The sequence below is a fragment of the Coccinella septempunctata genome, chromosome 2, assembly GCF_907165205.1.
Source record: "Coccinella septempunctata chromosome 2, icCocSept1.1, whole genome shotgun sequence".
NCBI lineage: Eukaryota > Metazoa > Arthropoda > Insecta > Coleoptera > Coccinellidae > Coccinella > Coccinella septempunctata.
In genome coordinates this window covers 6,001,974-6,008,851 of record NC_058190.1, presented here as the reverse complement: position 1 = coordinate 6,008,851, position 6,878 = coordinate 6,001,974, and the positions used below count along the sequence as shown (strand labels likewise).

Genomic DNA, 6,878 nt, shown 5'->3' with positions numbered 1-6,878 from the left:
ATAATTGATACAAAATTTGGGTTTTTCTCGTTTATTAATCTAGCTACAATGGTACTGATAATTCTTGGGTTTTTACAAGTTGTTCGCTAGTCGATGTCTCATATCGCAATGCGCAAGAATAATTGTCTCTTGAAGTCAGTTAACACATTGCATTCTTTATAAAGGCGGTCACAAGCAGTGTACTAATCGCGCGCAGGGTCACAAACTAAACACTTACCAAATAGGCAAATCAGTAGATTCTGCTCTTCACTCCGTTGTTAACTGTATTGAGAACGGACTACATCACAGAGAATGGACACTGGCTATATTCCTGGATATAGAAGGTGCATTCAACAACACTGCGTTTAGCGCGATGCAAGCTGCGTTGTCCAAACATGGCGTGGAACCGATACCTACTTCAGAGACAGTTTGTCTCTGCCTACTTTATCGTTGGGCGATACTTTGCTGAGGGATCGCGGCATAATTGCTCGGCTAGGTGGCTCGAAAATCCGGGGCTCACCGGGAAGGGGATGTCCACAGGGTGGTGTTTCATCACCTCTACTGTGGAATCTTTTCCTGAACAGGGTCTTGGTCGAGCTGGTAAGGGTTGGGTTCATTGTTGTGGCCTATGTCCTACTGATCAGAGGTAAGGTGAAAGGTAATCAGTGTCATCTTCGATCTGATGCAAAATGCTCTGCGGATGATTGAACGATGGTACTTAAAGAACGAACTCTCGGTTAATCCTGGTCAAACGGAGATGGTTCTTTTTACTAGGAGGAGGGTGCCCCACAACATCATTTTGTTTGGGATTGGGCTCACTCTATCTGAGTAAGTCCGATATCTCGGTGTGACACTGGATCGAAAATCAGAGCAAGGCTAATGTAATATTTTGGTCTACTCGGAGAGTGGATAGTAAGGGATGGGGCTTCAAACCGACATTATACACTGGTTGTATACTGTAGTGGTGAGGCCTATCATAATCTACGCATCTCTGGTGTGGAGGACTTCCATGGGGAAGGACTACAACCGCACCATTATGACTAGATGTCACGGGCGCTCTGGGGAAACAACTAAGTCTAGTGACTGGAGCAATGACACTTAAATAGAATGGGGCTAAGTGGGTGTTCCCTGTGCCGCTGGTGTAGGAGCACTGATGAAACGGTTGAACATATTCTGTTCATCTGCAGCAACCTTGAAGAGTTAAGGATGACACACCTAGGAAACACAACACCCACAGTTCCTATGGTGAGAGGGACTCCTGTCTGTCGACTTGTGGCGTTTTTGTCAGCGTGTCTCAGTGTTTGAGTCTCTCCAACTGCAAGCGGACGAACAATGGGTCACAAATTAGTGCAAGAATTTACGCAGGAGCAAATCATCGATTTCATTTTTAATTGATTTTGTTTCAGAGATTGGGAGTGAAAACCCTAAAAAGTTTATTAAGAAATGCAGAATCCTCCCAGAATAAATTTCAATCGATAAATGGGTCACTAGAGGCCTCAGTTCAGCTTGACTGGTTTTCTTTCATGTTCAAACATAACATTATGGAATTGGAACAAGTTAACTTATTTTCTTTCTTGAAATTTTTTTTTTTATGTTTCAGTTCTTCATTTCTAACCATCGATACCTCTACTATTAGGCTTGTTCGTAGACTGGGTTCACAACGGTTGTGAACTGTACAGAGCAAGCGCAAATGGGTTTTCGCTAGTCTGAAATGGAATTGCGCTTGCTCTGTACAATTCACAACCGTTGCAAACCAGTCTACGAAGAAACTTGATATTAAAGGCCACTTGGCCACTGAAAAAAAATGTTCTCTTAATGAAATTTATATATAAAATCCGATTGAGTGTTGGCATTACCAAGATCAGCTTACCAGCTTATTATTTGTGTTCTGTGTTTCCAGCAGTCTCTTTTAGTTGGTCTGGAAATTTGTCTGCCTAAGTAGCCGTTGACATAGTTGAAGGAAAAAGAAAAAGAACATGATCTGTGCACCTAACCAAAGAGATCTTTGACCTAACCTTACTCTTCGGATCTGTGATTACGAATCGCCAGTGACAATTGGCAATTTAAAAAACAAAAAAAGCCGGTAGAAGGAAGAAGGCCAAAAGAGAGAAGAATTAACTAGCCATAAAACTAATCATCAAGAATCCAGAAACATTTTTTTAAGTGAGTAATTGTCTGCGGTAATTTCATCATTTCTACGTTTTATTTTAAACTGTTTCATGGACGATTCATACGCATATATTATGTTTCTCCACACATTTTGTAGTTGTAGCGATAGATCTAGCATTGAGTTTAATACTCAAATGATCTTGGTTGAGATTTGTGAGAAAACATGCTTATGCTGTCACCATGACCTGGAAGAGTATTCTCAAGAAGTTCTTGAATTACAATAAATCTTAACTTAAGTAAAAAATGGGTATACCAAAAAATGTTGACTGAGCTATTCATTTCAGTGTATGAACACTGCACATTGCTGTGAAATATGAATCAGATTTTGGAACTGTCAGCCTCCTCTTCTGAAAGAATTTCTTTTTTTTTATTAATATCATTCATTGTTCATGTTGCTCTTGCTAGAGTTCGTAGAATTGTGATTTATATAAAATATATTTCGAGTCCAGCTCATTTGGAATATTATGCAATCAAGAAAGGCTTTAAAAGATTAATCAGAGTCATTGAACTATGACTATGATTTCATGGTACCTGAGTACTCAAAATTATATCCTATTGTTGTTATAGTGTTGTTGAGACACTAATGTAAATAGCCAATATTTTCAAGGAGGCAGAGACGCTTACCCCATGAAAAGATTCATTTATATAGTTCAGTTCACTCAATTAATTTCCTAAACATTCATGTTTCAGGGGTGGGCCTCCCTATATAAGCCCCTGTGTTGGGATAAATTCCATAACTATCTAGAAGAATTGACATACTATTAGACTGAATATTAAGTCAGTTCAGTAATTTGACTTTATTTTCAGAACAAAAAAAATGAAGAATACCCATTTTCCTACTTAAAGATACCTCATCTGAGAATGCTGCCTTAGCCATATCAGTTGCTAGAAGAAGTGAGTATTTTGATGAATATTTGCTATGCTTGAAGGACCTTCCTTTTGGAAAATAAGAAGTAAATTTAGTTTTTATTCACACTTATTTAAAATTGTTGTTTAATATTGGAAAGCCTTTTTCGGTTCCTGTAAATAATGCATGATGATGCCAAATGTTCATGTGGGATGAAACCAGTAATCCCACCTAGAGGCAAGCTAAAAAAAAATAATATATTATTATGCAATAATTACACATGTAATTGATTTTATCCACATATTGTGCTTAACTCCGACAGAGACTGCCTAATTTTTCGCCATCACATAGTTTAATTCCGATAGTACGATGTTTCATCTGATTATATTCATTAACAATACTAGATATGCTGTCGATCCATTTGTATGTTCCATGCAAACTGAAATATTTGAATAGTTTAGTTCTAATAACTATTTCTGCTATGGAGGCTTTGGTTTTGGAATAAGTGCAATAATGTGTTATATCATTTTTCTTCATCAGAGATTGGAAATTCACATTGAAAAATTCCTTTCCTTGACCTTTTTGAAGATTTGTCGGTTTAACTCTGCTATCTATCAAAATTTTCTTGAACGTGTTTGATACTTCCACACCGGTTTTTGTTTTAAGCGCTCTCACTCGAACAAATTTACTGAAACAATCTATAACTACTAAAATGTATTTAAAATTTTTATTATCCTTCACATAAAGATCCATTTGTGCTAAATCAGATTGGTCATTCAATCCTTTAATTATTGTTCTTCTGCAAGGGAAGTTTTTGCGAATTGGTTTGTGTAGTTCTCGATTCACTTGTATCTTCTCCTTCGTATGGATGATAGAAAAATTGTTCATCTAATCGTTTGATTTTATTATTTAATTTATCTAATGCTTTGATAACCTTATTTTGAAATGCGTTCAATTACCTTCCTTCTACACCAAGTTCTAGTTTCTGATAGTATTCCCTCGAAAGTGAAGACAATGTTTGGTTGCTTCTTCTGAATTCTTGTTTGAAATATGCAAAACTCTGAGCTTTTCATCAAATTCCTGTTGTTTGATATGCAAATTATCTAACCTATTAATAACTTAACTCTTGAATTGATAGAAATTTAATCCTAACTTTCTAAATTCTGCAGTATTTACTTTCATTTCATTATACAGGGTGTGGCCTAATGAATTTTGTATAGTATTCCTGGATAGATGATCTATCGAATGTAATTCATTATTTTTGAGGCGCATGAATAGTTCTTCATGAAAAAAAGATCTAACTCAACTTTTCCGTTTTGCTTATTTTTTTTTCATAAGTTCCACCTAGCGTGATGTAAAAAATAATATGGTTACCTGAGAGCCAATTCAAGAAAAAACATGCCTGTTTCATTGAGATTCCGAAATGGTATAACTCTCTGTATTTTCAGCATTTAATACAAAATAAATTCCTATTGCAATCAGTTCAGGCCTAGTTTAATGTAAACACAGTTTCTAAAATTTTTAGCAGCTAAAATGAGAAATGCAAGCAAAATAAAGCTATCATCTATAAGAAGGTATAGAGCATGTACTGAAGCTCATGGTGGCCTCTTAGAGCATCTTTTGTGAAATTTAATTCAATGAAACGACACTCATTTTAAAATTGTTGATATGCAATAAAGCTATGATTCATTAGAGACTATAGAGCATGTATCAGAACTCATGGTGGTCAATTTAAACATCATTTGTGGAACTTTATTCAATGAAACGATATTTTAAAATTGTTATTTTGTCTCGTTTTGTTTTATTATTGAACCCCAACGTTGTGAAATCAATATTTTCAAATTAATTTCAAGTTATGAATTAGATTTTTGTAACGATGGTCTTGAAATCTTGAAATGCGCTTAAAAACTATTAACTTTATAACTACAGGGCTTTATAATGAAAGAATACGAGAGAAATTTTTTTTTTAAATATCGTTTAATTGAATAAAGTTTCACAAAAAGTGTTCAAAGTGGGCATCGGGAACTCTACTAGATGCTTAATAACTTCCTATGAATAATTGCTTTATTCTGCTTGCAAGTCCCATTTCAGTTGCCAAAAATTAAAGAAAAAGTCAAACTCTGTCTTGACTCATTGTAATAGAAATTTATTTTGTATTTAATGCTGGAAATAGGGTGAGTTATACCATTTCAGAATCTCAGTGAAACAGGAATGTTTTCTCTTGGTTTTGCAATCAGGTAACCATATTATTTCTAACACCACGCTGGGTTGAACTTAGGAAAATAAAAAGCCAAGCAGAAAATTTGAGTTAGATCTCTTTTTTCATGAAGAACTATTCATGCGCCCCAAAAATTATAATTTGAATTCTATAGCGCATCTATCCAGGAATACTATCCAAAAAACAGTTTGAAAAAAATCCTTCATTTGGAGTCTTGCCTGCAAAACGAGTGGCGAAGGGTGTGATTTTCTTGAATTTTCGAATCTCCAATATCTCGAAAACCATGGGACTTTTACTAAACATAAAATATATTTTTCCGAACCGCCATAAGGTCCTCTACGCGCAGGCACCATATTATCCATTCATTACGCCACACCCTGTATATTGCATTGATTTGAATATCCACATATTCCTTGTTAGCACTATCAGAATCAGATACAGGTTTATCCACATTACATAATTTTCGGTTACTAAAATCATTCACCATCTGCGTTTCGTGGGAAGATAGAGGTAGTTGATTGAATATTTCTTAATTTACTTCTATGAGAAGAACGACCAAACTTATCGAGAGACATATCGAATTTAACGCTTTTCTCTCAATGCGATTCAATATATAACTTTTTCTTCTCGAATCTCCTAGACTATTGGCTCCTATTTCATTATCAACAGATGTATTTCCGGCAATTTTGGATGCATAGAGTATATATATATATATTCTTTTGATATAGAGCATTACAATCTTGAACAGCAAACTATAATTATAGCATGTGTATGAGATACAGTTTTAGCAATTTCGTTTATATCATTGCAATAAATATACTCAATAGGTTATTCATTGAATGTCATTAATCCATGACTAGTTGACGGTTTAATGATTTCACGATATTTAAATCCTTTATTCGCTCCAACATAATTATTAGAATCGAATTTTCTCCTATGAACATTGGTAATTTTCAGTATTTTTGGATAATTTTCTATGTCAGAATTATTATAATATTCAGGTTTTCTCTTGAATAGTAATTTATAAAAACCCTCTGTAGCATTCATTGTCACCACCACCACCATACGACGCACCTCCACGATGGTATGAAGCACCGCAGCCACCATCAGCACCATACGAAGCGCATCCACCATCACCGCCACCCCAAATAATCATAATTTCTGTTTCTGACGACGATGATGGAAACTAATTTTTTGATTATTTTGTATTTCATCTATCCTATATCAAAGAATACTTGATGAAACGAATGGGTAAGTAATTTTTCAATTTTTATATGAACTCAAAATGATAGAGCAATATTCATAACATTCTACAAGATATTCAGAAGTATAATAATGTCTTATCCAATATTTCTCACAGTTTACAGGACAAATATATTGTGATTTACATTTTAGATATTTCAATATATTAAAATTTTTATTTATTTATTTATTTATTTATTTATTTATTGAAACCAGATAACTATATTTACAAGAGCATATTAACAATTGCAAAATATACCTGTAGAGGTAGGCCACGCTACCTGTTCACAGGTAGTTAAGTTTGGTTGATGAAATATATTACCTCCACTAACCAAAGTGAATACGTAAGCTGCAACTGTATGACTTGGTACTTTTGCAGCTACATTTACTTTCATTGCATAAATCTCCTTGATTTTGCATAGA

The 6,878-nt window shown here is 34.7% G+C and overlaps 1 long non-coding RNA gene across 1 annotated transcript; it reads left to right on the top strand.

Moving 5' to 3' along the window:
• The first annotated feature begins 2,021 nt into the window (after positions 1–2,021).
• LOC123308118 lies at positions 2,022–6,594 on the top strand. The gene is made up of 3 exons (XR_006537052.1): positions 2,022–2,142; positions 2,956–3,042; positions 6,254–6,594. It is a non-coding gene; the product is annotated as an uncharacterized LOC123308118 (long non-coding RNA).
• Positions 6,595–6,878: the final 284 nt, after the last annotated feature.